The sequence below is a fragment of the Mobula birostris genome, chromosome 17 (assembly GCF_030028105.1).
Source record: "Mobula birostris isolate sMobBir1 chromosome 17, sMobBir1.hap1, whole genome shotgun sequence".
In the NCBI taxonomy this organism is placed as follows: Eukaryota; Metazoa; Chordata; class Chondrichthyes; order Myliobatiformes; family Myliobatidae; genus Mobula; species Mobula birostris.
In genome coordinates, this window is record NC_092386.1 from 5,502,199 (window position 1) to 5,526,180 (window position 23,982).

At 43.5% G+C, this 23,982-nt stretch overlaps 1 long non-coding RNA gene across 2 annotated transcripts in view; it reads right to left on the reverse strand.

Annotated features, from left to right (window-relative positions):
* LOC140211483 (uncharacterized) overlaps nucleotides 1–13,732 on the reverse strand; it is a 28,035-nt gene extending 14,303 nt beyond the window's left edge. The window contains exons 1-2 of one of the 2 annotated variants that reach the window (XR_011889480.1): nucleotides 11,985–13,732; nucleotides 786–850 (exon numbers count right to left, since the gene is read on the reverse strand). This is a non-coding gene — a long non-coding RNA (uncharacterized lncRNA). Of the gene's footprint in view, nucleotides 1–576; nucleotides 851–11,984 lie in introns of both variants that reach the window. The other variant, XR_011889479.1, reaches the window with a different exon arrangement.
* Nucleotides 13,733–23,982: the final 10,250 nt, after the last annotated feature.

Here is a 23,982-nt window from a genome sequence, read left to right on the forward strand (position 1 = left end):
AGGACATATATATCACCATATACAACCCTGAGATTCATTTTCCCATGGGCATACTCAGCAAACCTGTAGGATAGTAACTATAACAGGATCAATGAAAGATCAACCAGAGTGCAGAAGACAACAAACTGTGCAAATGCAAACATAAATAAATAGCAAGAAATAACGAGAACATGAGATGACAAGATAAAGAGAACTTAAAGTGACATCACTGGTTGTGGGAACATCTCAATGGATGGGCAAGTGAGTGTAGATATCTCCTTTGTTCAAGAGCCTGATGGTTTTGGGGTAGCCACTGTTTTTGAATCTGGTGGTGTGAGCCTTGATGCTCTTGTACCTTCTACCTCATAGCAGCAGCAAGTAAAGAGCATCAGTACTGGGCCACTTTAGTTTCTTTGTTAGCACCTGGTTAGAGCTCAGTGAGGATTCATGTTACTTGCTTGCTTTTGAACTCAAAAATCGTATTTCTGAAGCCCTAGGCTTAATTTGCTTCAGTCCAATGAACCTTTGCCCTGCCTTTGTTCTCTCTCATCTCTCTATCAGTGTACATGTTGTCAATCCAATGCCATGTTTCATTACCATGTTCTGGTAGACCTGATCCACAGTATATGTCTGTTCCATGACGTCGGTTTGCTTCCAACTGTTCCATACTCAATGATAACATTGATAAGATTAATCTATTTGGGTCACAAATACTGAGATATATTGAAGACTTTTGTTTGTGTTCCCTCCATACATAAATACATATTTTCATATTCGGTGTTTTAAACATAAGTATGTTTCAGCACCTTCTTTGGAGTCAGCTGTATTCTTGATTCAATAATCAAGACTGTTTAATTTCCTGTATGCAAAACTGTAAAGGAGAATGAAATAATTGTTACTCCAGATCTAATGCAGCACAAAAAAAAACAAAAGATAAATAACACAATAATAATCAAAAATACAATAAATATAAAAATATAAACATAAATATAAAATATATAAAGTGACACTAGGCTTTACATAAGGTGACTGACAGGAAATAATAAAGTAGCGGTGGAGTTAGTGGGTGGAGGGGTTGGTTAGCTTCTGCTTGGGGAACGTAACTGTTTTTGAGTCTGGTGGTTCTGGTGTGGATGCTACGTAGCCTCCTCCCTGATGGGAGTGGGACAAACAGTCTATGAGCAGGGTGGGTGGGATCCTTTATGATATTACTGGCCCTTTTTAGGCACCTTTCTGTATATATGTAAGTTAAAATGTGTTCTGTTTGCTTTAGCCTTTATTGTTATGTTAACAGTGTTTACAGCATTGCTCCATTACAGCAATGATCATAAAGTATGACTCATCAGAACACTTTTAAAAAGGCTCAGATAATTGAAACTTTATTAGCAATTGCTTAAGCTGCACACCACTCCACAAATGGCATTTCATGCTGGCTGGCTGTCCCCAGCACATCCTCCGAGGGGTTGCTCAAACAACGCATTCCACTGTAGGTTTCAACGTTATATGACAAATACTAAAGCTAATCTTTAAAGCTAAAATTTATTCCCTGGATGTGGTCCTTCTTGCAGTTTTAAAGCCATGTATTAAACATACTGTACACTGGAAATTTGTTTTTTAAATACGTAGTCATTCTTGAATTCTGTTACCACCACCCTCATACCTCCTTTGGAAGTAGGTCACCTTGGTAACGTAGTGATTAGCATAACGTTTTACAGTGCCAGCAACCAGGGTTCAATTCTCGCCACTGTCCGTAAGGAGTGTGTACATTCTCCCCGTGGCCGTGTGGGTTCCTCTTGGTGTTCTGGTTTCCTCCTGCATTCCTGAGATGTATGGGTTAGTAGATTAATTGGTCACATGGGTATAACTGGGTGACATGAACTCATTGGGCTGGAAGGATCTGTTACCGTACTGTATCTCTAAATTTTAAGAACTGTGTCATCATTGCAGTAGACCAGGATAGGCCAACACGAAAATTGCAATTAAACTGGTTCAACTGGTTTCTCAAAAATGATTGCCAACAAAAATAAAACTGAAGAGCTAATTTTGTTTATTGCTGGAATCCTGGTGTCATACAGCAATGAAGGGACTGTTGTGTTTATGTTCTGTGTACTAAAGTGTCTACCTGAGCTCGTGCCATTTGCCAGCAGTTGACCCATATCCTTCTAAACCAAGTGCTCCCAACCTGGGCTCCACAGCTCCCTTGGTTAATGTAGGGGTCCATGGTGTAAAAATGTTTGGGAACCTCTACTCTAAACGTTTCCTATCCATTCAATGTCATTTAAACAGGGGAATTCTTTCTGTTTTATTTTCACATCTGGTGTCTAGCTGCATGGAGACCAGAGTAGGAAATGCAAAAAGTTGCAACAAGCCTTACTTGATAAATACAAGAGATTCTGAAGATGTTAGAAATCCCATGTAACACACATAAAATGCTGGAGGAATTCAGCAGGTCAGGCAACATCTATGGAAATGAATACACAGTCAACATTTCAGGCCAAGATCCTTTGTCAGGGATGGAAAGGAGGAAAGATACAAGAATTAAAAGGTGGGGGGAGGAGAAGGAGGACAAGCTGGAAGGTGATAGGTGAAGGCAGGTGGGTGGAAAGGCAAAGGGCTGGAGAGGAAGAAATCTGATAGGAGAGGATTTTGGATCATGAGAGAATGGGAAAAAGGAGGGCCACCAAGGATAGGCGAAGAAAGAATCAGACAGGAGAAATCAATGTTCTTGCTATTAGGTTGGAGGCTACCTTGATGGAATATGAGGAGCTGCTTCTCCACCCTGAGAGTGGCCTCATTGCAGCAGAAGAGAAGGCCAAGACCAATGCAAAGGAGTTCAAATGAGAACCTCAACTGGAATCTGAATACATGATTTTTTTTAACAGATTAGATAAATAATTAATAATTACCTGCCCATCAAATGTGACTACGACCATTTATCAAAATCAGATTTATTATCCGTCATACATGTGAAATTTATTGCTTTGTGGCAGCAGGAGACTGCTAGGACATAAAATTACAATCAAGCACAAACAAGTAAACAGTGCAAGTAAAGGATTAATTGGTTTGTGCTCATGGACCATTTGGAAATCTATTTATTTATTAATTTGAGAACAGGCCCTTCTGCCCAATGAGCTGCACCCAGCAACCCACCTGTATCACCCAGGCCTAATCACAGCTCAATGTACAACGGCCAACTTACTTACTAATCCATACGTGTTTGGAATGTGGGAGGAAACCATAACACCCAGAGGTCACCACATGTTTACAAGGAAAATGTACAAATGGCATTGGAATTCAACTCCGAATTCCGACGCTCCGAGCTGTAATAGCATTGCACTCACTGCTATGCTACCATAGTGCCCATGAGATTGGTCTTCAAACATTGGGTGTAGGTCTTCAAGCTCCTACACCTAACCCTCGATGGTAGCAATGAGAAGATGGTATGTCCTGGGTGGTGAGTGTCAGTAGTAATTGGTGTCAGCTCCTTGAGGCTCCACCACTTGGTGATGTCCTCGCTGGTGCGGTGGGTTGTGGCCATGAAGGAGCTGGCTGAATCAGCATTTATGGCACAGTTGTGGGTCATTAACGTGTGCATACGTTTGATACATAAAAGCCCAATAGATTTCACTGATATAATTGTACTGCACAGCCAAATTCTCAAGTGTATTGTGTCTCTGATCCCTGATCATACAGTAATAACTTGTCTGATTACCACTGAATGCAGTCCTTGGCAACAGACACATCTTGCATCTATTCACAATTCATACGCCAATTGTTCACCATCTCTATGTTACCCACGGACCTGGCTTACAGCAATTTAGTCTGCCTTTCATCGCTTTGATCTGAATCTTCATTAATGAGTGCCCCCCATTTTATTACAAATGTCAGCTGTTCACTGTCGTGATTCCAATAGATATGTTACAGCTCTTCATTACAATGTATGGCAATCTCTGAAGATCTATCCTGGGCCCAACATATTGATGCAATTACAAAGATGGTAGGACAGCGCCTGCATTTCATTAGGAGTTTGATGAGAATCAGAATCAGCTTTAATATCAACATATATCGTGAAATTTGTTAACTTAGCAGCAGCAGTACAATGCAATACATGATAAATGTAGAGAAAAAAATAAATAAATGAATTACAGCAAGTATATAGACAGTGGCATATAAAAGTTTGGGCACCCCCGGTCAAAATTTCTGTTACTGTGAATAGCTAAGCGAGTAAAAGATGAACTGATTTCCAAAAGGCATAAAGTTAAAGATGACCCATTTCTTTAATATTTTAAGCAAGAAAACTTCTTTATTTCCATCTTTTACAGTTTCAAAATAACAAAAAAGGAAATGGGCCTGATGCAAAAGTTTGGGCACCCTGCATGGCAGTACTTAGTAACACCCCCATTGGCAAGTATCACAGCTTGTGAATGCTTTTTGTAGCCAGCTTGGGGATTTCAATTCTTGTTTGGGGGATTTTCGCCCATTCTTCCTTGCAAAAGGCTTCTAGTTCTGTGAGATTCTTGGGCCGTCTTGCATACACTGCTCTTTTGAGGTCTATCCACAGATTCTCGATGATGTTTAGGTCAGGGGACTGTGAGGACCATGGCAAAACCTTCAGCTTGCACCTCTTGAGGTAGTCCATTGTGGATTTTGAGGTGTGTTTAGGATCATTATCCTGTTGTAGAAGCCATCCTCTTTATCTTCGGCTTTTTTACAGACGGTGTGATGTTTGCTTCCAGATTTGCTGGTATTTAATTGAATTCATCCTTCCCTCTACCAGTAAATGTTCCCCGTGCCACTGGCTGCAACACAAGCCCAAAGCATGGCTGATCCACCCCGTGCTTAACAGTTGGAGAGGTGTTCTTTTCATGAAATTCTGCACCCTTTTTTCTCCAAACTTACCTTTGCTCATTGCGGCCAAAAAGTTGTACTTAACTTCATCAGTCCACAGGACTTGTTTCCAAAGTGCATCAGGCTTGTTTAAATGTTCCTTTGAACCTTTTGAATAGAACTTTTGGCCGCAATGAGCAAAGGTATGTTGAAAAACAAAGCTGTGAAGATCCCTGCTGCACCTGGTAACACAGAGACACAGAAAACCTACAGCACAATACAGGCCCTTCGGCCCACAAAGTTGTGCCGAACATGTCCCTACCTTAGAAATTACTAGGCTTACCTATAGCCCTCTATTTTTCTAAGCTCCCTGTACCTATCCAAAAGTCTCTTAAAAGACCCTATTGTATCCGCCTCCACTACCATTCCTGGCAGCCCATTCCACAAACTCACCACTCACTGCGTAAAAAGCTTACCCCTGACATCTCCTCTGTACCTACTCCCCAGCACCTTAAACCTGTGTCCACTTGTGGTAACCATTTCAGCCCTGGGAAAAAGCCTCTGACTATCCACATAATCAATGCCTCTCATTATCTTATACACCTCTATCCTGTCACCCCTCTTTCACCGTCGCTCCAAGGAGAAAAGGCCGAGTTCACTCAACCTATTCTCATAAGGCATGCTCCCCAATCCAGGCAACATCCTTGTAAATCTAAATCTCCTCTGCACCCTTTCTATGGCTTCCACATCCTTCCTGTAGTGAGGCGACCAGAACTGAGCACAGTACTCCAGGTGGGGTCTGACCAGGGTCCTATATAGCTGCAACATTACCTCTCAGCTCCTAAATTCAATTCCATGATTGATGAAGGCCAATACACCGTACGCCTTCTTAACCACAGAGTCAACCTGCGCAGCTGCTTTGAGCATCCTATGGACTTGGACCCCAAGATCCCTCTGATCCTCCACACTGCCAAGAGTCTTACCAGTAATGCTTTCTTCTGCCATCATATATGACCTACCAAAATGAACCACTTCACACTTATCTGGGTTGAACTCCATCTGCCACTTCTCAGTCCAGTTTTGCATCCTATCAATGTCCCACTGTAACCTCGGACAGCCCTCCACACTATCCACAACACCCCCAACCTTTGTGTCATCAGCAAACTTACTAACCCATCCCTCCATTTCCTCATCCAGGTCATTTATAAAAATCACAAAGAGTAAGGGTCCCAGAACAGATCCCTAAGGCACAACCCTGGTCACCGACCTCCATGCAGAATATGACCCATCTACAATCACTCTTTGCCTTCTGTGGGCAAGCCAGTTCTGGAAACACAAAGCAATGTGCCCTTGGATCCCATGCCTCCTTACTTTCACAATAAGCCTGGCATGGGGTACCTTATCAAATGCCTTGCTGAAATCCATATACACTACATCTACAGCTCTACCTTCATCAATGTGCTATTCAACACCCTCACTTCGGGAAGTCTGATCACCTGGCAGTACTTCTACTCCCTGAGTATGGGCAGAGACTGAAGACTGTGTCACCAGCAGTGAGGACCAAGAGGTATGGACAAGGGAAGCACAGGAGCGCCTACAGGACTGCTTTGAATCAGTGGTCTGGACTGCATTCAGGGATTCATCTTCAAATCTGGATGCGTATGCTGCAGTTGTTACTAACTTCATTAAAACCTATGTGGATGAGTGCATGCCTATGAAAACTTGCTGTATGTTCCCTAACGAAAAACCATGGATGAACCAAGATGAATGTCATCTGCTGAGGGCTAGATTTGTGGAGTTAAGTCTGGTGACCCAGGTCTGTACAGGAAAACCAGGTGTGACTTGCGGAGGGCTATTTCAAGAGCAAGGAGACAATTCCCAGCAAGGTTGGAGGCAACATCAGACGCACATTAACTGTGGCAGGGTTTGCAGGACATTACTTCCGACAAAGAAAAACCCAATAGCATGAATGGCAGCGATGCTTCACTACCAGATGAGGTCAATGTCTTCTATGCACACTTTGAAAAGGAGAATATAACTACAGCTGTGAAGATCCCTGCTGCACCTGGTAACCCTGTGGTCTTTGTGTCGGGTGCTGATGTCAGGCTGTCTTTCAGGAGGGTGAACCCTTGCAAGTCAGTAGGCCCCAATGGACTACCTGGTAAGGCTCTGAAAACTTGTGCCAACCAACTGGCAGGGGTATTCAAGGACATTTTTAACCTCTCACTGCTATAGTCGGCAGTTCCCACCTGCTTCCAAAAGGTCACAATTATACCAGTGGCCAAGAAGAGTAGTGTAAGCTGCCTATTGTCCAGTAGCACTCACATCTACAAAGATGAAATGCTTTGAGAGGTTGGTCATGGCCAGAAAGAACTCCTGCCTCAGCAAGGACCTGGACCCACTGTAATTTGCCTATCACCACAATAAGTCTACAGCGGATGTAATCCCAATGGCTCTACACACGGCCCTAGATCACCTGGACAATACAAACACCTATATCAGGATGCTGTTCATCGACTATCAGCATTTAACACCATCATTCCCACAGTCCTGATGAATAAGCTACAGAACCTGGGGCTCTGTACCTCCCTCTACAATGGTTCCTTGACTTCCTGACTGGGAGAGCACAATCTGTGCAGATTGGCGATAATATCTCCTCCTCATAACAATCAACACCTCAGGGGTGTGTGCTTAGCCCACTGCTCTACTCCCTCTATACCCACGATTGCATGGCTCGACATAGCTCAAACACCACCTAGAAACTTGCTGATGATACAACCATTGTTGGTAGAATCTCAGATAGAGATGAGAGGGTTTACAGGAGTGAGATATAACAGCTAGTTGAGTTGTGTCACAACACACCCTGCACTGAATGTCAGTAAGATGAAAAAGCTCACTGTGGATATCAGGAAGGGTAAGAGGAGGGAACGCGAACCAATCTCATAGAGAGATCAGAAGTGGAGAGAGTGAGCAGCTTTGAGTTCCTGGATGGCAATATCTCTGAGGATCTAACCTGGTCCCAACATATCAATGCAGCTATGTAGACGGCAAGACATTGGACATTGGCAAGATATTTCATTGGTAGTTTGAGGAGATTCGGTTTGTCAACTAAAACATTTGAAAACGTCTATAAATGTACCATTGAGAGCATTCTGACAGGCTGCATTACCATTAGGTTGGTGGGGATACTGCACAGGACCAAAAGAAACTACAGAAAGTTGAAAAATTAGTCATTTCCATCTTGGGTGCATGCCTTCGTCATATCCAAGACATCGCATCTTCAAGGTGCGGTGCCTCAGAAAGATGGCGTCCATCATTAAAGATCCCCATAACCCAGGGAATGCCTTCTGCTCACTGTTACCATCAGGAAGGAGGTACCAGAGCCTGAAGGCACACACTCAGCCATTCAAGAACAGCTTCTTCCCCTTTGCCATACAATTCCTAAATGGACATTGAACCCATGAACACTACCTCACTTTTTAAAATATATATTATTTCTGTTTTTGCACTGCTTTTAATCTATAGAATATACATTTATATATTTACTATAATTGATTTACTTATTTTTTCTTTCTATATTGTATTGCAATGTACCCCCGCTGCTAAGTTAACAAATTTCACGACACACGCCAGTGATAATAAACCTTATTCTGATTCTGATTCCCTCCCGCATTTCTCTCATCTATACGCCTATCTAAGAATCACATACTGTAAATGTCCCTAATGCATCTGTCTCTACCAGAATCTGAATCACAATCAGCTCTAATATCACCAGCATATGTCATGAAATTTGTTGTTTTGAGGCAGCAGTACATTACAATACATAATAAAAAACAACTTTGGGTGGCAGGGTGGAGATACTTCTCTACCAAGGGAGCTGTAAGGTGCTCCTTCTCTTCGCAGGCCTGCAGGTCACCCTTGGGAAAGGTGTAGCACCTGCTTAAACCCACAATCAGGGTCACGTGAAGCCATGGGAGCAGGTGGTGGATGGTCATATGAGCAGGAGGTGCATATCACAAGCCCTGGTGATGCGACCACTGACGTCAGGCAGACAATCTCTGAAGAGTATTGATAATGGCTGGGGTCACCCATCTTGTAAAGACCCTGCCCAGAGGAGGGCAATGGCAAACCATTTCTGTAGAAAATTTGCCAAGGGCAATCATGGTCACAGACCATGATCGCCTACATCATATGATATGGCACATAATGATGATTATAAATAATAAAAACTATAAATTACAATAAGAAGTATATACAGTCATGTGCTAAAGTGTTAGGCACATATATATATAGAGCTAGGGTGCCTAAAACTTTTGCACAGTACTGTATATTATGTCTTTCCAGTTACCACGTAATACTAAATACTACTGTGCTAACAAAAAGCTAAGTACTCTTACTTCTGTTTCCAAACCACCTTATTTAAACCAATATACAGTACAGTGCAAAAGTCTTAGGTACCCTAACTACAGTATATATATGTGTGTCTCAGACCTTTGAACAGCTCTGTATAAAAAAAATTAAATTCAGTAGGTAGTGCAAAAAGAGAGGGAAAATACTGAAGTCGTGTTCATGGAATCATTGTCCATTCAGACACCTGATGAGAAGTCTTCAGGCTTCTGTACCTCCTCCTTGATAGTAGCAATGAGAAGAGGGCATGTCCTGGGTGATAGGGTCCTTAATGATGAGTGCCACTTTTTGAAGCATCCCCTTTTGAAGGTGTCCTCAATGCTGGGGAGGCTAGTGCCCATGATGGAGCTGGCCAAGTTAGCTACTCTGCAGTTTTTACTGATCCTGTGAAGTGGCACTTTCAAACCATACAGTAATGCAACTAGTTAGAATGCTCTCCATGGTACAGCTGTAGAGCATTGCTAGTGTTATTGGTGAAATACCAACTCTCCTCGAACTCCTCAAGAAATATAGTCGCTGTTGTGCTTTCTTTGTAATTGCATTAATATGCTGGGCCAAGGATAGATCTTCAAAGATTGTTTTTGTGGCCGATGGCCTTTGCACATTCGTAAACCACAGAAGTTAGTCCAGGGACCTACGAGGGATGATTGATTAAGTTCATGGCCTAAGGTAGAAGGAGTCAATTTTAGAAAACCTAGCACATTTATTCTTTCTACATTTACACACTTAGTTCAGTGGTCATGGAGCATACAGATCCCTTCTTTGTAGAAGTCGGCGTCTTGGACCTCCAGGTCCTCATTGATGTCGGCGACGGACGAACACAATGAGGACTGATGTGTGTTCCCTCATTTTACCATTTCTGAAGTCCACAATCAATTCTTTGGTCTTACTGATGTTGACTGCAAGATTTTTGCTGCGGCACCACTCAACTACTGATATATCTCCCTCCTGTATGACTTCTCCTCACTATCTGAAATTCTGCCAACAATAGTTGTACCATCAGTAAATTATGTCAGCACTTACTCAATTAACTCTCAACTCATGTCCTCTTGTTTGAATCTCCCCCACTCTCAATGGAAAAAGTCTATCCATGTCAACTCTATCTATCCCCCTCATAATTTTAAATACCTCTATCAAGTCACCCCCAACCTTCTATGTTCCAAAGAATAAAGACGCAACTTGCTCAGTGTTTGGGAGCACTTCACATGTTATGAACTGGGCTTTCCCTTTGGAGAGTTTTCTACAACTCCACCATGGACCGTACCAAGCCCAGCTGAGAAAGAGGAAGGGTTGGGCATGGAGTGAGCAACCCCATCTCATAAAAACCTAGAGCTACAGAAACACTAACAGTAGCTCCAAAGGCCTCATTCCCGGGAGAGGAAGAATCTTCATCTAGAAGGTGTATGAAGTTCTTTGGTGAAAACAGAAGCCAAGGGGCTGATCAAACTTCTATTGGCCCAGGATAGAGGATTCTGGTGGGCTGCTGTTGGTGGCTTATGCCCCAATAGGGGTGATGAGCTTAAGAAGAAGAAGAGTTTTCTACACCCAAAGAGAATGGTTTAAAGTGAGAGAAAAGCGTATTAGATGAAACTTAAAAAATAATTTTTCACACAGACAATGGTTGGAATACAGGTCTCACTTCCTAAGAGGACAGGGAAGTGGGGCAGTGACACTCTCTGCATTTATGAAGCATTTAGATAAGAACATGCAATGCCAGGGAAGAGAAGGTGACAGGTTGAGTGCTGGGAAATGGGATCAGTATGGATCAGTGATTTGTAGCTGCAGTGACAAAATAGGGCAAAGGGCCTATTCCTGTTGCCAGTCATAGGTTTGGTCAGATGTGATGCCATTTCTTGCTAAAACAACTCAGCAGCAACAATGGTATTTCCCAGCAACACACAACAAATGCCGCAGGAACTCACAGGTCAGGGAGCATGTATGGAAAAAAGCAGTCGACGTTTCGGACCAAAACCCTTCAGCAGGACTGGAGAGAAAAAGCTGAGGAGTAGGTTTGAAAGGTAGGGAGAGGGGAGAGAGAAAACACCAGGTGACAGGTGAAACTTGGAGGGGGACGGATGAAGTAAAGAGCTAGGAAGTTGATTGGTGAAAGAGACAGAAGGCCATGGAAGATAGAAAAAGGGGGGGGGGGAGGGGGTTTGAAGAGTCTGGCCTGCTGAGATCCTCCAGCATTTTGTGCATGTTGCTCAAATTTCCAGCATCTGTAGATCTTCTCTTATTAATGATACTTCCCATTTCTTCACATTGTGTGGGTACGATAGGCAGCGTGTGGAATTGATACTAAACTACAAACATCTCCAATTGGACCACAGTTGACAGGTGACATTAAAGGGACCCCCTCACTCACAACACCCTCAAAAGAACACCTGTGGGTGATGAGAATGTGCAATGATGGCCCATGTGCAGAGGGAGAGACACTGAAGTGGATTGAACAGTTCATTAGTTTTTAATAAGAACTGTATGGAACAAAAGGGAAATAACAAATGCTCGGCCAACAAGGCCATTAACTAAAACTCTCATAAAATCTAGCACTGTCACTGCAGTTTGAAAGAAGTAACTTAATACTAAATCAATTCTGCTACTTTACAGCATCAATCTAAACTGCAGACTTCTTTCCTGGAATGGGGATTAAGGTGAGCAGGGAGCGTTGCCGTCACTATGCTTTGGTAAAGGCGCGACAAGACTGAAACGAGAGGAGGGAAGTTAAATACAACCACAAAGAAATACTAATTGGCTGGAATGTGCCTACTCACCAGCATGATTGTCAACGCCTTTCAGCTCTCTGCCTGCAAGGGTGCTCAAAATCTGTGGCAGAGTCCATGGGTGTAACAACGAAGATGAGATGATCGCCAACCTCTTTGTAAAGAAGGCAGGGAAATGGATGTAGATACGAGTCACAAGCGAGACTTCTTGAAAAGCTTCATTCCAAACAGTAATTCTGCTTGACTGGCTGTTTCCAGGGACAGATACAAATGCAATCAGCAGGTGTTGCTGGAAGATTTTCAAATCGGTGACAGATGCACCAAAACCTGTTGCGCTTCCAGAACAATAAGATGACAGTCTGGGAATTCTGCAGCCAAGCACATTCCAGGGTGCGCTGGAGCTCAGTGCAATGCGGAGGTTTCATGGGAAAGAACTGCAGTTGGAAGTCCTGCTGCCGCTGGGCTTTGAGGTTCATCGATGGTGGCGCATTTGCATAGCAGTTAGCATAACACTTTACATTGCACCACCATCTGTAAGATTTGTACATTCTCTTCGTGACCGCATGGGTATCCTCCGGGTGCTCGGGTTTCCTCTCACATTCCAAAGATGCACAGGTTAGGGTTAGTAAGTAGTGAGCATATGGGAAGTGTGGTGACACTTGTGAGCACGTCTTTGGGCTGTGTTGGTTGTGGGCTCAAATGAGACATTTCACTTTATGTTTCAATATTTCAATGTACATGTAAGAAATAAAGCTAATCTTTACATCTTTATTTAAGCCTCTGAGAAGTCTAGTCTGTATCGTCCAGAGGCTCCAAGAGTATCATGGGTGCCTTGTACAGAGAACGTGTCAACAACACAAGTAACTCCACGAATGTATAGACTGAAAGGTACGATGAAGGCAAGCAGCGCGGGATTTTGTATTTCTAGTATACATCATTGTTAATAAAGTTTAATTTTGGAAAAATAACGAGTTTTCATCAGCTATTTAATTTATGCTGTTCCGTACACAAAACCGGAAGAAGACTGCAAGACGACCAAAAGGGAATATGGTGCCTCATCGCGGCACAGTTCAATGACGGTGTACTGTTATAAAATACTAGTTCCTCAGACTGCAGGCAGAAACTAAACAAAACAAGCCTCCGCTGGCAGTTTACCAACATTTCTCAAGCGGGGTGGAGCCCATCACCGGCTCCCAGCCCAGAGTCAGACATCATCCCGAATCGGTGTTCGGCTGCTCGGAAGGTCCCAGCACGGTCCCCGCACCGCAGCCATGGGCAAAGTGAAGACCTTCGCGATCCTCTACAACCGCCCCACCTACTCCTGCGGGGAGTGGGTCTCCGGACGGATTGTGGTGGAGCTTACGGAGCAGATCGAGGTTAAACTTCTGAAAATCCACGCCAAGGGCCACGCGTACGTTCACTGGACGGAGAGACAATCCGGCTCCAAGTCCAGACAGACTCGGCATTACACTCAGGAGCTGCTGTACTTCAAGCACAAGTACCTGTTGATTGGGACAGGTAGGTGATCGCTCACGTTGCACGGAGATCTCTACAAATCGGCTCTAAAGTGTCCACAAACCCAGCAACAGGCCTGTTCTCCGTCTGACAATAGTGTGACCGCCAGTGGAGGAGAGGCGGCAGCGGCTTATGTCCTCTGCGCCACTGGAGCTCCCTTTAGTCAGCTCGGGAAACGGTGAAAGATTCGGGCGATAAACGTGTAAACTTCTAACTTTACAACTGTGGGCGTACGGACGGCTTCATCGCCGTCTGGGCATGTGTACATTCTCTGTTCGCTTCCGGAATCAACAGCGAAAGGGGAGAATCCTCACGCCCTGTTGTGGGTGGGACCATATCAAACGCCGCTGTGTGACAGGAGACCTCCGGGGGGAGCAGTGGGGCATCGGGACAATCTCGTGTGTGTCCTGCATAGGTCGTGAAATTTGTTGTTTTGTGGCAGCGGTATATTGCAATACATAATAAAAATACAATAAGAAGTAAATAAGTAGGTCAAATGCGGGAAAATAGTGAGGTAACACGCTGGAGGAACTCAGCAGGTCGGGCAGCATCCGTGGAAACGATCAGTCGACGTTTCCGGCCAAGACCCTTCCTCAGGACCCCAGCATCTGCAGAGTATTTTGTGTTTAAAATAGTGAGGTAACGCTCATGGGTTCATTGTCCATTCAGAAATCTGATAATGAAGAGGAAGAAGCTGTTGCTGTAATATTGACTGTGAGTCATCAGGCTCCTGTACCACCTTCCTGATGGTAGCAGTGAGAAGAGCCCATGTCCTGGGTGAATGGGGTCGTTAATGATGGATGCGTCCTTTGTGAGGCATCGCCTTTTGAAGGTGTCCCCAGTGCTGGAAGGTTTATATACTGGGGTACAGTGAAAAACTTCTGTAGCATACTGTTCATACAGACCAAATCATTTCACAGTGCGTTGAAGTAGTACAAGGTAAAACAATAACAGAATGTAGATTAAAGTGTTACAGCGACAGAGAAAGTGCAGTGCAGGAAATCAATAAAATCCAATGCTCTGCATTGAGTCATGGGGCACTACAGCTCAGAAGCTGGCTGTTTGGCCCATCTAGCCAATGACTAGTCCCATCGATCCAGAGCTGGATCATATCCGTCCCATCCAAATACTTATCTGAAATTCTTTTAAATGTTGCATCCACCACTTCCTTAACAAAGGTCAGGAGTCCATCATATCGTACCGGGGGATCATTCATCGGTCTAAAAATGGTGGGATAGAATCTGTCTTTCATCTTGGTGGGATGTGCTATCAGGCTGTAGTATCTTCTCCACATTGAAAGACAGGGAGCAGAATCTGGCCATGCCATCATGAGTGTTATAATCATCATTATGTACCTTGTCATATGATGTCAACAGTCCTCACCTCATGACCAAGATTGCTCTTGAAAAGTTTTCTTCAGATTGGTTTGTCATTGCCTTCTTCTGGGCAGTGTCTTTACAAGATGGGTGACCCCAGCCATTATCAATACTCTTCAGAGATCATTTGCCTGGCATCAGCGGTCGCATATCCAGGACTTGTGATGTGCACCAGCTGCTACTACTGCCTGCTCCCATGGGCTCACGTGACCCTGATGGGCAGCTAAGCAGACGCTACACCTTGCCCAAGGGTGACTGCGGGCTAGCGGAAGGAGGGAGCACTTTACACCTCTTTTGGTAGAGATATATCTCCATCCTGACATCCAGTTCCAGATAGTAGGTAGTCTTATTGTAATTTATATATTTTAATGTTATTATTATGTATTTAAGAGTACTGTGGCTGCAAAGCAACAAATTTCAAGACATGTCAGTGATATTAAACCTGATTCTGATTCTAAAGACAGAAATGTGAACAAAGTCTGCCACATTCTGGAAGGCTGGAAGGCACACACTGGGCTGAAGGGCATTTGCCTGCTTCTAACTAATTTTGCAGGGTCTGGGAACCAGAGTCCCAGGTCAGTAAGGGAAGGATCAAACCAGAAGGTCGATGTCAGGGAAATAATTGAACAGCAAAATCAAAATAACAGGTATGGTGGGTCGGATAGTTTGAAGTGGGTATATTTTAATGCTTGGAGTATTATGGGTAAGGGTGATGAACTTAGATCATGGATCAGTACATGGAACTACAATGTTGTGGCCGTTACTGACACTTGGTTCAGAGAGAGGCAGAAACAGGTGATTAATATACCAGGTTTTCACAAAGTTTTAGAAAAGATAAGTGGAGGAGGTAAAAGAGGAGGTGAAGCTGCTCTACGAATCAGAGACAATATCACAGCTGCACTCAGGAGACAGAGTGGAGGGGCCAGACACTGAGCCCATTTGGGTAGAACTCAGGAATAGGAAGGGTGCAATCACACTGATGGGATTGAACGACAGAGTGACCCCCCCCCCCCCCCGCCACCTATAGCTACCGGGACACTGAGAAACAGGTATATAATCAGATTAAGGAAATGAGTAAAAATAACAGGGTTGTTGTCATGGGGGATTTCAGCTTCCCTAATATAAACTGGGATTTTCTTAGTGTAAGAGGTTTAGATGGGGCTGAATTTGTAAAGCGTATCCAGGAAAGTTTCTTAAATCAATATGTGGATAGTTCAATGAGAGGAGAGGCCGCACTGGACCTGGTGTTGAGTTATGAGCCTGGCCAGGTGACAAACCTTTCAATGAGTGAATAGTTAGGAAACAGTGACCATAACACCTTAATTTTCAGGATAGCTATAGATAAGAATAGGTATGGTCCCTGCAGGAGACTTTAGAATTAGAGTAGTGAAAATCACGAGGGCATTAGCAGGATCTAAGTGTTGATTGGGAATACATTTTCTCTGGCAAGTCCACATCAAATATGTGGAGGGTGTTTAAAGATGAATTGCACAGAGTACTGGAAAGGTATGTTCCTGTTAGAAGGAAGGACAGGGATGGAAAAATATGGAAACCTCGGATGTCCAGAGAGGTGATGAATTTAGTCAAGAAGAAAAGAGTAAAGCATGTAAAGCTTCAGAAGCTGGGATCAAATGAAGCACATGAGTAGTATAAAGAAGCCAGAAAAGAACTAAAGAAGGGAATTAGGAAAGCCAGGAGAAGCCATAAAAATTCCTTGGCAAGTAGGATGAAGATGAATCCCAAGACATTCAATACATACATAAAGAGTAAAAGGATAACTAGGGAGAAGGTGGGACCATTCAAGGATAAAGGGGGGAACATTTGCATGGATGCAGAGAATGTGAGTGAGATTCATAATGAGTAATTTGCTTCAATATTTACCAAGGAAAATGATATGGTGGACCAGGAGATCAGTGCTGAGTGTATTAATATGTTAGGGCATTTAGAGGTCAAGGAGCAGGAAGTGTTGGGCCTTCTAATGAGTATTAAGGTGGATAAGTCCCCACAGCCTGATGGAATTTACCCCAGGTAATTAAAGGGGGAAGCAACAAGATTGCTGGGCCTTAACCAGTATCTTTGTGTCCTATCTAGCCACAGGCAAAGTCCTGGAGGACTGGCAAGAGGCTAATGTTGTACCTTTATTTGAGAAGGGAACAAGGAAAATTCCTGGAAACTATAGACCAATAAGTCACATGGCAGTTGTCGGGAAATTACTCAAGAAAGTTCTTAAGGATAGGATACACTCACAACACACTGGAGGAACTCAGCAGGTCGGGCAGCATCCGTGGAAATGATCAGTCGACGTTTTGGGCCGGAACATCGACTGATCGTTTCCACGGATGCTGCCCGACCTGCTGAGTTCCTCCAGCGTGTTGTGAGTGTTGCTTTGACCCCAGCATCTGCAGATTATTTTGTGTGAAGAATAGGATATATGAGCATTTGGAAACCCGTGCCTAGGGAGAGCCAGCATGGCTTTATGTGTGGCAGATCATACCTTACCAACTTGATTGAGCTTTTTGACAAGGTGATGAGAGATGGATGAGGGTAGGGCAGTGGATGTTCTCCACATGGATTTTAGTAAGGCTTTTGACAAAGTCCCTCATGTGAGGCTAATCCAGAAGATTAAGATGCATGGCATCCACGGTGAATTGTCTGTTTGGCTTCAGAACTGACTTTTGCATAGAAGACACAGGGCAGTTGTTGAAGGGAGTTACTCAAGCTGAAGGTCTGTAATTAGTGGAGTTCCACGGCGATCTGTGATGGGACCTTGGCTGTTTCTAATGTATATAAATAACTTGGATGAAAATGTGGATGGGTGAGTTAATAAATTTGCAGATGATACCAAGATTGGTGGAGTTGTGGATAGTGTAGAAGACTGGCAAAAAATGCAGCACGATGTAGACCAGTTGCAGATATGGGCTGAGAAATGGCAGATCGAGCTTAACCCAGATAAAAGTGAGGTGTTGCACCTCGCTAAGGCAAATACAAGGAGACAGTGTACTATTAAGGGCAAGGTCCTTGACAATTTTCCTCAGAAGTTCATGACTCCATGAAAGTGGCTACACAGGTTGATGAGATGGTTAAGAAGGCTTATGGAATGAATGCTTTTATTAGTCGAGGCACTGAGTTCAAAAGCCAAGATGTTATGTTGCAACTTTATAAAACTGGCTTGGCCACATCTGGAGTTCTGGTCGCCTCTCTATAAGAAGGATGTTGAGGCTTTGAAGAGGGTACAGAAGAGATTTACCAGGATGCTGGCTGGTTAAGACCATAAGATACACTAGCAAAATTAGGCCATTTAGTCCATCAAGTCTGCTCTGCCATTCCATCATGGCTGATCTATTTATTTCTCAGCCCAATCTCCTGCTTTACCCCTCTGTATCCTTCCATGCAGTGACCAATCAAGAATCTATCAACCTCTGCCTTCAATATACATATAGACTTGGTCTTCACAGCTGCCTGTGGCAACAAATTCCACAGAATAAATACACTCTGGCTGAAGAAATTCCTCCTTCTATAAAAACCTATTCTGATGCTGTGTCCTCTGGTCTCATACATTCCCACCATAGGAAACACCCTTTCCAAATCAACTCTATCAAGGCGTTTCATCATTCAATAGGTTTCAATTAGGTCTCCCCTCTTTCTTCTGAATTCCAATGAATACGGGCCCAGAGCCTTGAATGCTCTTCATATGACAAGCCGTTTAATCCTGGAATTATTTTTGTGAACCTCCTTTGAATCATATCCAGCTTCAGCACATCCTTTCTGGCTAAGTGTCCAAAACCACTCACAGTACACCAAATGAGGCCTCCACACTGCATGATAAAGTCTCAATATTACCTTCTTGCTTTTATATTTGATTCCTCTTGAAATGAATGCTTATGTCGCATTTGCCTTCTTCATCACAGACTCAACCTTCAAACTACCCTTTAGGGAGTCCTGCACAAGGACTCTCAAAATCCTTTGCACCTCAGATTTTTGTATTTTTTATCCATTTAGAAAATAGTCAACCCTTTAACTTCTTCTACCAAAGTGCACTGTGTTCCTTCTGCTACTTCCTTGCTCATTCTCCTAATCTGTCTAAGTCCTTCTGCAGGCTCTCTATTTCCTCAAAACTACCTGTCCCTCCACCTATCATCGTATCATCTGTAACTTAACAACAAAGCAATCAATTCCATCATCCTAATGATTAACATATAACGTAAAAACAATCGGTCCCAACACAGACCCCTGTGGAATGCCACTAGTCACTGGCAGCCAACCAGAAAAGGCTCCCCTTATTCTTAGTTGCAGCCAACAAGCTGAGTATCAAATCATCAGGAATGCAGAGTCAGAAAGGACAGCAAATACGGTACTCAAGGTGTTGTATCTAAATGCACAGAGTATAAGAAATAAGGTGGATGATCTTGTTGCAATATTACAGATTGCCAGTTATGATGTTGTGGCCATCACTGAATCGTGGCTGAAGGATGGTTGTAGATGGGAGCTGAATGTTCATGGTTACACATTATATTTGAGGGATAGGAAGGTAGGCAGAGGGGGTGGTGTGGCTCTACCAGTAAAGAATTTCATCAAGTCAGTAGAAAGATGTGACATAGGATCAGAAGATATTGAATCTTTGTGGGTTGAGTTAAGAAACTGCAAGGATAAAAGGACGTTGATGGCAGTTATATACAGGCCTCCCAACAGTAGCTGGAAGCTGGACCACAGGTTACAGCAGGAAATAGAAAAGGCGAGTCAAGAGGGTGATATTATGGTAGTCATGGGAGATTTTAACATGCAGATCGATTGGGAAAATCAGGTTGGTAATGGATCTCAAGAGACCGAGTTTGTTGAATGCCTAAGAGATGCCTTTTTAGAGCAATTTGTTGTTGAGCCTACTAGGGGATCAGCTATACTGGATTGGGTGTTATATAATGAAACAGAGGTGATTAGGGAGCTTAAGGTACAAGAACCCTAGGAACCAGTGAACACAATGTGATAGGGAGAAAGTAAAGTCTGACATAGCAGTATTTCAGTGGAGTAAGGGAAATTACAGTGGTATGAGAGAGGAGTTGGCCAAAATAAACTGGAACGAGCTGCTTGCAGGAATGTCAGCAGAGCAGCAACGGCATGCATTTCTGGGGAAAATGAGGAAGGTGCAGGACAGGTGTTTTCCAAAAATGAAGAAATAATCAAATGGTAAAATAGTACAACCGTGGCTGACAAGGGAAGTCAAAGCTATTGTAAAAGGAAAAGAAAGGGCATACAACAAAGCAAAAATTAGTGGGAAGATAGAGGATTGGGAAGCTTTTATAAACCTACAGAGAACAACAAAAAAAAAACATTAGAAGGAAAAAGATAAAATATGAAAGCAAGCTAGCAAATAATATCAAAATGGGTCTAAAAGTTTTTTCAAGTATTTTAAAAATAAAAGAGAAATGAGAGTGGATATAGGGCCGCTAGAAAATGAGGCAGAAGAAATAATAATGGGTGACAAGGAGATAGCTGCTGAATTAAGTGAGTATTTTGCATCAGTCTTCACTGTGGAAGACACTAACAGTATGCCTGATGTTATAGTGTGTGAAGGAAGAGAACTGGGTGCAGTCTCTGTTACAAGAGAGAAAGTGCTGAAAAAGTTGAAAGTCCTGAGGGTACATAAGTCATCCGGACTAGTGGAACTGTACCTTAGGGTTCTGAAAGAGGTAGCATTAGAAATGATCTTTCAAAAATCATTGGACTCTGACAGAGGATTAAAAAATTACAAATGTAACTCCACTCTTTAGGAAAGGTGGATCGCAGTAGAAAGGAAATTATAAACCAGTTCGCCTGACCTCAGTGGTTGGGAAGATGTTGGAGTCAATTGTTAAGGATGAGGTGATGGAGTACTTGGTGACACAGGACAAGATAGTGCAAAGTCAGCATGGTTTCCTTCAGGGAAAATCCTGCCTGATGAACCCGTTGGAATTCTTTGAAGAGGTTACAAGTAGGATAGATAAAGGGGATTCAGTGGATGTTGTATATTGGGACTTTCAGAAAGCCTTTGACAAAGTGATATAGAAGAGGCTGCTTGCCAAGTTAAGAGCCCATGGTATTACAGGAAAGTTACTAACATGGTTAGAGAATTGGCTGATTGGTAGGAGGCAGCGAGTAGGAATAAAAGGATCCTTTTCTGGTTGGCTGCTAATGACTAGTGGTGTTCCACAGGGGTCAGTGTTGGGACCACTTCTTTTTATGCTGTATATCAATGACTTAGACGATGGAATAGATGGCTTTGTTGCCAAGTTTGCAGATGATACGAAGATTGGTGGAGGGGCAGGTAGTGTTGAGGAAACAGGTAGGATGCAGAAGGACTTTGACAAATTAGGAGAATGGGAAAGAAAGTGGCAAATGAAATACAATGTTGGAAAATGCGTTGTCATGCACTTTGGTAGTAGTGCATGACCACGCAGACTACTTTCTAAACGGGGAGAAAATCCAGGAATCTGAGATGCAGAGGGACTTGAGAGTCCTCATGCAGAACAATCTGAAGGTTAGCTTGCAGGTTGAGTCAGTGCTTAGGAAGGTGAATGCCATGTTAGCATTCATTTCAAGATGTCTAGAACACAAGAGCAAGGATGTGATGCTGAGGCTTTATGAGACACTGGTGAAGCCTCACCTTGAGTATTGTGAACAGTTTTAGGCCCCTCATCTTAGAAGAGATGTGCTGGCATTGGAGATGGTCCAGAGGAGGTTCACTAGGATGATTCCAGGAACAAAAGGGTTATCATACGGGGAACATTTGATGGCTCTGGGTCTGTACTCACTGGAATTCAGAAGGATGAGAGGGGATTTCATTGAAACCTTTTAAATGTTGAAAGTCCTAGAAAGAGTAGATGTGGAAAGGATGTTTCCCATGGTGGGAGAGTCCAGGACAAGAGGGCAAAGCCTCAGGACAGAGGGTTGCCCTTTTAAAACAGAGATGCAGAGAAATTTCTTTAGCCAAAGCATGGTGAATCTGTGGAATTTGTTGCCGCATGCAGCTGTGGAGGCCAGGTTGTTGGATGTATTTAAGGCAGAGATTGATAGGTTCTTGATTAGACACGGCATCAAAGGTTACAGGGAGAAGGTCGGGAACTTGGATTGGGGAGGAGAAAAAAAAAGGGATCATCCATCATTGGCAGAGCAGAATTGGTGGGCCAGATGGCCTAATTCTGCTCCTATGTCTTATAGTCTTATGGTCTTACTCTTTGCCTCCTGCCAATCAACTACTGCGTTGTCCATGCTAGAATCTTTCCAGTAATACCATGGGCTCTTGGCTTGTTAAGAAGCCTCATGCACGACACCTTGTCAAAGGCTTTCTGAAAATCCAAGTACACATCAACTGATTCTAATTTGTCTATCCTGCATGTATTTTCTTCAAAGCATTCCAACGGATTTGTCAGGGAAGATTTTCCCTTGAGGAAACCATGCTGACTATGGCCAATTTTATCATGTGCCTCCAAATGCCCTAAAACCACATCCTTAACAGTCAACATCTTAAGAAACATAGAAACATAGAAAATAGGTGCAGGAGTAGGCCATTCGGCCCTTCGAGCCTGCACCGCCATTTATTATGATCATGGCTGATCATCCAACTCAGAACCCCGCGCCAGCCTTCCCTCCATACCCCCTGACCCCCGTAGCCACAAGGGCCATATCTAACTCCCTCTTAAATATAGCCAATGAACTGGCCTCAACTGTTTCCTGTGGCAGAGAATTCCACAGATTCACCACTCTCTGTGTGAAGAAGTTTTTCCTAATCTCGGTCCTAAAAGGCTTCCCCTTTATCCTCAAACTGTGGCCCCTCGTTCTGGACTTCCCCAACATCGGGAACAATCTTCCTGCATCTAGCCTGTCCAATCCCTTTAGGATTTTATACGTTTCAATCAGATCCCCCCTCAATCTTCTAAATTCCAACGAGTACAAGCCCAGTTCATCCAGTCTTTCTTCATATGAAAGTCCTGCCATCCCAGGAATCAATCTGGTGAACCTTCTTTGTACTCCCTCTATTGCAAGGATGTCTTTCCTCAGATTAGGGGACCAAAACTGCACACAATACTCCAGGTGTAGTCTCACCAAGGCCTTGTACAACTGCAGTAGTACCTCCCTGCTCCTGTACTCTAATCCTCTCGCTATAAATGCCAGCATACCATTCGCCTTTTTCACCGCCTGCTGTACCTCCATGCCCACTTTCAATGACTGGTGTATAATGACACCCAGGTCTCATTGCACCTCCCCTTTTCCTAATCGGCCACCATTCAGATAATAATCTATTTTCCTATTTTTGCCACCAAAGTGGATAACTTCACATTTATCCACATTAAATTGCATCTGCCATGAATTTGCCCACTCACCCAACCTATCCAAGTCACCCTGCATCCTCTTAGCATCCTCCTCACAGCTAACACTGCCACCCAGCTTCGTGTCATCCGCAAACTTGGAGATGCTGCATTTAATTCCCTCATCCAAGTCATTAATATATATTGTAAACAACTGGGGTCCCAGCACTGAGCCTTGCGGTACCCCACTAGTCACCGCCTGTCATTCTGAAAAGGTCCCGTTTATTCCCACTCTTTGCTTCCTGTCTGCTAACCAATTCTCCATCCACATCAATACCTTACCCCCAATACCGTGTGCTTTAAGTTTGCACACTAATCTCCTGTGTGGGACCCTGTCAAAAGCCTTTTGAAAATCCAAATATACCAAATCCACTGGTTCTCCCCTATCCACTCTACTAGTTACATCCTCAAAAAATTCTATGAGATTCGTCAGACATGATTTTCCTTTCACAAATCCATGCTGACTTTGTCCGATAATTTCACTGCTTTCCAAATGTGCTGTTATCACATCTTTGATATCTGACTCCAGCAGTTTCCCCACCACCGACGTTAGGCTGACCGGTCTATAATTCCCCGGTTTCTCTCTCCCTCCTTTTTTAAAAAGTGGGGCAACATTAGCCACCCTCCAATCCTCAGGAACTTCCTGACAACCGTGGTCAGACTAACTGGCCTATAATTTCCTTCCTTTTGCCTCTCTCCTTTCTTGAAGAATGGAGTGGCACTTGCAATTTTCCAGTCTTTCAGAACCATACCAGAATCTAGTGATTCTTGAAAGATCATTACTAATGCCTCCACAATCTCTTCAGCAACCTCATTCAG